The following is an 8,999-nucleotide window of genomic DNA, read 5'->3' as shown; positions in this document are numbered from 1 at the left end:
AGAAATGTCCTTTTTCCAAAACTCAATCCCTTGGATTTCAACTTCAGAAGTTCCACCCTTGAACAAGAGAGTGAAATTCTATAGCTATCAAGGATTTGGACATCACAGTATGGATTGCCCAACTCCTTTTGGATCGAGGTTTTCAGGAGGGCAGGAAAATCAGGGATCAAGATTCCAGACTCCCGTCCCTTCCGTCCAGAGTAATCAGAGTTCTATCTGCCAAAATCAGGGAAATCCTAGAGGTAGACCCTCTATCCAACCTGCAGTTTCAATCCAAAGTAATGCAAGACCTCCACCTCAGAATAGAGGAAGTCAAAGAGAGTTGTTCCCAAATTGGCCATCCACTTCCAAGGCAGTAACGCTGGAAGTGATTGAAGAAGAAGAAGAAGATGAAAGAGATCATACTCCACCTGCGAGATGAGGACATCTCGCGTTTTTTAAGTGGGGTAGAATGTAAGATACCTCCCTAGCCTCTCAGGATGTCCAGTATCTTCCCCTGTAGTCAAATCCCTCTTCATAAATAAAAAAGATCTTGTTTCTACTACCAGTTTTGGCCTAGAGAGAGAAAATCTTCTAGAGAGTGGTAATTCAGTTTTTAAATATTTTTGGATGGAAAAATATCTCTTCTTATTAAAATAAGTTCCCCCGATAAATGATTTGTATGCATAAATATAAGCATAAAAGATATTTTTATATTAAAAGTGTTATTTTCATCATAAATGATTTTTATGCATAAATGGATGCATAAAAGAAATTCTTTTATAATAAAAGAGTTATTTTCATCATAAATAATTTTTATGCATAAATGGATGTTTAAAAGAAGATTTTATATATTAAAAGAGTGATTTTCATCATAAATAATTTGTATGCATAAAAGATATTTTTATATTAAAAGTGTTATTTTCATAAATGATTTTTATGCATAAATGGATGCATAAAAGAAATTCTTTTATATTAAAAGAGTGATTTTCATCATAAATGAATTGTATGCATAGACATATGCATAAAATATATTTTTTATATTAAAAGTGTGATTTTCATCATAAATGATTTTTATGCATAAATAGATGCATAAAAGAAATTATTTTATATTAAAAGAGTGATTTTCATCATAAATGATTTGTATGCATAAACATATGCATAAAAGATATTTTTTATATTAAAATTGTGATTTTCATCATAAATGGATTTTATGCATAAATTAGATGCATAAGAGAAATTATTTTATTCTAAAAGTCTAATTCCTACTAAATCAGATTTATGCATGGAAAGATGCATAAAGAATTTATTTTAATCCAAAAGTGTTATTTTCATCAATTTTGATTTTATGCATAAAGAATTTTATCTTATCAATTTTGATTTTATGCATAGAAAGATGCATAAAAGATTTATTTTTACTCGAAAGTATTATTTTCATTGAAATTGAATTTACGCATAGATAGATGCATAAAAGATTTATTTTTATTTTGAAAGTGTTATTCTCATTAAAATGGAATTTATGCATAGTAAAATGCATAAAAGGTTTATTTTTAATTTGAAAGTGTTATTTACCTTAAAATTGAATTTATGCATAAATAGATGCATCAAAGGATTTTTATAACAGTGTTATTCCTACTAAAGTTGTCTTTATGCCTAATTAGATGCGTAAAGAATCTTTATATCAAAAAAATTAGAATTCTCTTACATTCTATAATTAGATGTGATAGGAATCAGATAGATGTAAATGGATGGAAGGAAGTGATATGAATCAGATAAATGTAAATGGATGAATGGATGAGGATGTTTGTGAATGAGAATGTGAATATGAATGTAGATGTGGATGTGGATGTATGTATGTGAATGTGGATGTGGATGTATAAATGTGGAATGTGGATGTGGATGTATGAATGTGGATGTGAAAATGGATGTGTGGATGTATGAATGTAGATGTGGATGTGGATGTATGGATGTGGATATGGATGTGGATGTATGGATGTAGATATGGAATGTGGATGTGGATGTGGATGTGGATGTATGAATGTGGATGTGGAAATGGATGTGTGGATGTATGAATGTGGATGTGGATGTATGAATGTAGATGTAGATGTGGATGTGGATGTATGAATGTAGATGTAGATGTGGATGTGGATGTATGAATGTAGATGTGGATGTGGATGTATGAATGTGAATGTGGATGTGAATGTATGAATGTGGAATGTGGATATGGATGTATGAATGTGGAATGTGGATATGGATGTATGGATGTGGATGTGGATGTGGATGTATGAATGTAGATGTGGATGTGGATATGGATGTGGATGTATGGATGTAGATATGGAATGTGGATGTGGATGTATAAATGTGGATGTGGATGTATGAATGTGGATGTGGATGTGGACGTATGAATGTGGATGTGAAAATGGATGTGTGGATGTATGAATGTAGATGTGGATGTGGATGTGGATGTGAATGTAGATGTGGATGTGGATATGGATGTGGATGTATGGATGTAGATATGGAATGTGGATGTGGATGTGGATATGGATGTATGAATGTGGATGTGGAAATGGATGTATGGATGTGGATGTGGAAATGGATGTATGGATGTGGATGTGGATATGGATGTATGGATGTATGGATGTATGGATGTGGATATGGATGTATGGATGTATGGATGTGGATATGGATGTGTATGTATGAATGTGGATGTGGAATTGGATGTATGGATGTGGATGTACGAAGGTGGATGTGTATGGGGAATAATGAATGCGAATGTGTATGTGAAATGATGAGACGTCGATATGAGTGAATGGATGAGATGTGATGACTTGTGAATTGGGATGTGAATAAATGATATGTGATGTGAATGAATCTGATGTGATGAGATGGAAAATGATGTGATTGGATGAGAATGAGTACGCATATGAATTGAATGTGGAATAAGTAATGTGGACTGATAATAAAGGGATAATGTGGAAAGATGAGAGTTCATTATAGAAACTATAATTGTGACCTGTTTGTAAATGACTGTTTTATGTCAAGAATGCTGGGGTAGCATTTTGACCGTCTTGTGAACGAGGTCGTGGAGATCTATCTGTTAAAAATGCAACTGCTGATGACGGAGAGTCGATGGAGGACGTCTCACGTAGCAAGGTCGGCCGAGGTCTTGACCAGCCTCGGTTCAATTTAAATGGTGAGCTTCCGGTATGGTGGATAAGGGACCAAGGAAGCGGCCTATGAGTGAAGCGTTAGGTGACCTGCGAAGGATCCTAGAGGGTGCTGACCATACGATGCTCGGGCTCTGGGTCACCGAAGATACCCACACGTGTGTCATGGAAGATATTAGAACAAGGAGTAAGAGTTTTTTTTGAAACCGGGCATGGATCTGGTTGATTGACCTTGCTGGTCCTCAACGGATGAGTCCATGGCTCTTTTATATGGATCTGTTGGTTGATCTTGCTGATCTTCCACGGAGATTCCATTTTGTTATGTGAATATATTGCCGGTTACTATGAGCTAGGAACTATCGAAAAGGCCCCTGAGTGAACAGGTGGTGAGCGTTCTAGTTGCCAATGATGCCATAATTACACCGATGAAGGAATGATTGGAAATAAGGATTCAACCAGAGATTTTGAGGATTGTGATCAGTGACATAATGGTTTCATTAAAGGATTGTTTTAAAGATAGCTTATGCTGAGAAAAAAAAAAGGCAATTTCATATTGGGTGTGTAAGTGGTGTGACTAGTTTTATGTTTGCATGAATATCTAGCTAGGGGTCCTAGGAACTCTTTTCCCTAGTACCAGGACAAAACCTAACCAAATTCCTAATTGGATCCCATCACTACAGTGGTTGGGTGGTTGGCTAACCCATGGAACTGGATGGGGTTAGGCTGGACTGATGGATCCGTGAATCGAGACTCAATTTCTGTTTAGTTTGATAGATGAAGTAAATTCCGGACAAAGATTGTTCTATGGAAAAGAATCAACGGCTGTGCCTCTCAATGAGGAAAAAAGCGTTGGTCTCTATGATCTAAGTACAGTCTTTTTTCCTGATCTGACTATGGACTTACGAATTCGGTCAAATGAGCTCAGTTAGTTAAGGCTTTTGACTACGTTAGGAAAAAGTTATCCTGGTGGAATCGCCCGTGCTTTTCGGGCAAAGGAAGTTTTTTCGGGTTCGGTTTTGGAAAAACCGATGGATTAGTCTCGTGTCCGGATATCCGTGGTGGGCGAGGCCCCGAGTGTGGGACCCTGCCCCACACAAGAAGTGCTACTTCCGCCTGCTAGCACCCCTGAATTTGTTGCGCGGTGGGGACAGGGATCTCACAAGTGGTGAGACTACAAAATGACCCTTATGTTGGTCCCCAACCTTTACACCTTGGGTGACCATACTTAAAAAATAGGTCCATGGCTATCACGGCTGCCTAGGCTTGTGCACAAACTTAATCTAATAATTATAATCTCCATAATAAATCATGTGGCGTGCCTTTCATAAAAAAGTGGCGATCACACATTAGAGAGGTGTCCAATGAGGGTTAACACTGCTCTAAGATGATCAATCTTTGATCTCACCTCTAGCAACTCTTGTGCAAGTCTCTAGCTCACAGATATGGGACCCTACGTGACACAATCAACCACTATTAATTTTAAAATATAAAAAAAAGTAGATATAAATATGTAAACAAATACATTAGGAAAAAAGGGAGCTCATTTTGGGGCCCTGTAAGAAATTCACTATTTTTTGATTTATTTCTCTCCTAAAAGACCTCAAAAATAGTAAAATACGGAAACGTGGCTCAGAACTGTCAGTTCAGAAAGGCATAAGATAATCTTTTGTCTAACTAACATGATTTTGCATTAAATATCTCCTTAGTTTTTTTTTGTTTCCCGAAGATTTCGCATCTCTTTTGACGATGTGTGCAGGCCTCTCATAAAGAATCCATCACTGAACTTGATGATTGCATGGATATTGCCACACTTCCACGATTCATATTACAAAAAGACTACGAGATTGACAAGCAAACTTTGCAACCTCAGAAGCACAAAAAATGGCCGATACTAGTGAGTCACAATCTCAGAAGAAGCGATTACACCATCTTCACATCGACTTAGAAGAACAATTATATGCTCCAGCACAAAAAAGATGAAAGGATACGCTACTGAATGCTCAACAACGGGAAAATATGAGAAGAGAAGGGCTTCAACATATTGACTTATGGTGCGATGGAAGCATATATCCAAAATGTCTAGTAAAAAACTCTACACCTCCATTTGTCGATCCAACCACACTATTGAGGTTTGCGGGCGATGGACAAAATGGACTTCTTGGTTATATTTTAGCGCAGTCTGCATTTGCAGAAACATATAAAACAATGTACCTACAAGAAAAGGGGGCCAGGATGCAAGAGATAGCCATTTGTGCAAGAGATAGCCATTTGTGCAAAATTGGAGCAGCAGTTTGCAGAATGAAATTGAGGAGCAATCAAAGAGTAAAAAAGAGTTGACAAGAGCAAGAAGGAAGAGAACCGTGCTTGGAGACAGACTACGAAGCAGGAAGATTAAAAACATTGCAAATTTGAAGGCTGGGACTGGTGGATGCAAGCGAAGAATTCAGGAAGCAAGGCTAGTTTGAAATTTTTCATTTTTTTTTCAAAAAGGCTCTCAAATGACTACATCTATTTTGTCCATTAACGCAAAACAAGAATGGAGGTGTTGAATGATATAGGCATATTGTGTTGTTACTATAGGAAACTATTGGAGCTTGCAAAAGAAAATATGGATCCCAACCTTCTTCTTGTTAAACAAATGAAAGAATTGCTTTCTTGTGGTGTAGCAAAAGGTTTGATTGAAGAAAAAAAATACAAAACAATCAAACGCAATGTTGTAGAGGACTTTATATCTAATAATCAAGTTGATGGCACTACAATCCAAGAGGCTCTTGATGTTAGTGGAGTTAGCAGGAAGGAATATAGTTCGATTTTCCATGCGATATCCTCAACTTTGAGAGATCAAAGGATTAAACGAGTTTTACTGTCAAATCCAGCAACCGTGTGGAGGATAAGAGGTCATTTGAATGAAAGTATACATGAGTTTATTGGGCAATATATGCATATTGAAGAAATATTTCATGGTGGTAAAGGAACCACTGTGTATGACCCTTGGAACAATATATTTGTAGATCTACAACAACTTCAAAGAAGAATGGTCGAGTTTTATGGAATAACATTTGAGGAGTGCAAAGGCATTTTGAAATTTGTTATCAAACTGGATGAGTGTGAGGTTGTAAAGGAAAAGAAAATGGAAAGGATTACTATTACATTGATGAATGGAGCACTTGATACATCATTGACTGAAGTGAGTTCGAAGTATTTTATTGTGCAGTCGGAGAAACACATATGGTGGTTAGGCTCGTTCCAGGTATGATCATTTTTTGTTTCGTACTTGATTTTAGTCATTGTTTTCAAATCTTTTATAGTAAGACTTTTGTTTTCTATAATCACAGGTGAAGACAGAAGACCATGAAACACTAGATTGGGTGTTTCACCACATGGAAATACCAAGAATAATTCAACGACAAGTGCAAGGAGAGAATCTCCATGTTGCAGGAAAAGGTGATTTTCAAGTAGAGTGGCACATGACGGGGGATCTTAAAACACTTAAGTGCATGTATAACGTTAGTAAAGGAGGCAACTCAAAGTCTCCTTGTCTTTACTGCAAAGAATCAGCTCAAGTAATGGATTCCAAATGATGGAAGAGAGCACCTAATAGAGATAAAGTTGACTCTGACTTCAAGGCCATTCTTGACATTTCACTATGTAATGTTCACATATGCACATTGCATGGTCTATGTCGAATCATTGAGAAATTGGTATTTTTGTATATTGGATTTGCTTTGAAACTCCGTCCCAAAAAAAATAGAAAGGATGCTCTTCAAGCATTGGAAAAAGTATTATCCGATAATGGAGGTGATGTTCATATCACAAAGGATTTTAAAAAGTCTACCAATGGCAAGGAGGTAAAATGGCAAGGAGGTACCAATCAAGCCCTCTATTGGTGGTGTTAAGGCAAGAAGATTCTTGTCTCGACCCAAACACAGTAGTAAGCAAGTAAGGCAAGGTAGAACAGTTTCAAGGATTAATTATGGATTGTAAGTATAGCAACAGAAAAGTCCAGCTTCCTCTTGAAAGGAGGGGGCTTGAGAATCAACTGTTCCAAAGCAAAAACTTTTCTCATCATCAAGGAAGAAATCCCCAGGGCCAAAGAAAGCAAAACAATGAGGAAGAAGTGAAAACCAAAAGGGACACAGGAATTTGCAAGAAAACGCGATGTAGGGCCATTTGGAAAATGTCAAGTACTCTCCTCGCATTTTGTTGCAAATTCTCCATTTCCAATCAAATGCTAGGATCATCTCACAGATTCCTGGACAGTAGATGATACTAGGAAGAATTCCCCAGGGCCAAAGAAAGCAAAACAATGAGGAAGAAATGAAAACCAAAAGGAATATAAGAATTTGCAAGAAAACGCGATATAGGGCCATTTGGAAAATGTTAAGCACTGTCCTCGCATTTTGTTGCAAACTTCTAGGTTCTATTGATATCCATCTCCAATCAAATCCTAGGGTGATGTACCAAATTCCTGGGCAGTAAGATTCAAGAATTCTATGGATGGAAGAAATATATATCAAAAAACATTGAAAAGAATATAGATCTCTGACCTTTCTTTTCCTTTTCCATGGAGTTGCACTGGTGAATCTTCTGCTCTCTTCCAAACTTGAGCTGCAGCCTAGGTAACCTGGAGATCTGGTAGTGGTAGTAGTCTTCAGGCAGGTTGCAGTCTGGATGGAGTGTGTTGGGTAGGAAGGGATCAAAGGGGGAAGGAAAAGGATGATGGGAGGGTGCTGGCAGTGATGAAAGACGGGGAGGGAAGAGTGGTTATGGATCTGATTATGAAATCATGATTGGCACAAGTTCCAAGGCAAAAAGTGTCCCATTCACACGTGCCAAGTTTCAAACTCCAAGAGATCTGGGTCCCATCCACACATGTGAAAAAACGACTCCATTCCACACGTGTGGTATTTAGTAGCTGCTTTGTTTGTATTTTGCACTAATCTTTTCCCTCCTGTTTAATCTCTCCTGTCTTGGCCCTCCCCTCTCAGCTCTCTTGCCTCTCTACCTCCCTACTCTGCACCATCAGCATCCTAACCAGCAGCACAGGTTCATCCCCAGCATAGGGTACTCATCACCAGCATAGCACACCCACAAATAGCTTCCAGGTCAATAAGACTCTCTATATCCTTATCTTCTTGTTTAATAGTATATATTAGGATAAGGTACTGAGTGATGTGATGTAGCTTAGATATTAGGATAAATATTATATGCATTCCTTAGCTTTTTCCACTGCAACCACAAGCAGGAAGACTTTTGAATTGGGCTGGTTGAGTGAGAGATTGATCACTTCTTGCCTTCCATAGACTCAATCCATTCTGCACCAAGTTGCAAACACAGTGAAATGACTAAAGGCATGTTCCAGTATGCTACCTCATGAATTTGCAAGAAAACGCGAGGAGAAGGCTTTAGGAATTTCAAACAGTCGAAATCGCGTTTTGTTGCAAATATAAAACTGTTACTTCATCCACCCCTATCATTGTGATTTTGTGTCTTTCCAAGTTATCCATGGCTGTACACTCCTTGCATAAACTCAATCCATATTGTATTTAGTTGTAAAGACAGAGAAATCACTATAGGAATGTAATAGCATGTTACTTCAGGTATTTGCAGGAAAATGCGAGAGTGAGCTATTAGGAATTTCAAACTATCAAAATTGCGTTTTGTTGCAAATTTATAAATATTGCTTCATCCACCCCTGTCATTGCCTTCTTGTATCATTCCATGTTCTCCATGACTGTAATCTCTTTCCATTGCTTTGTATGCAGCTTGTCAGAGTGATGGCAAGAACCAAGTCAACTGCAAGGAGTGCTGGCACAAGGGCCTAGGGCTTGCAGCACAGCTGGGGCAGGTATC

This window comes from Cibotium barometz, chromosome 61, assembly GCF_041138505.1.
Source record: "Cibotium barometz isolate CiBa-2024 chromosome 61, ASM4113850v1, whole genome shotgun sequence".
NCBI classification, from domain to species: Eukaryota; Viridiplantae; Streptophyta; class Polypodiopsida; order Cyatheales; family Cibotiaceae; genus Cibotium; species Cibotium barometz.
Note: the sequence above shows the minus strand (reverse complement) of the source record.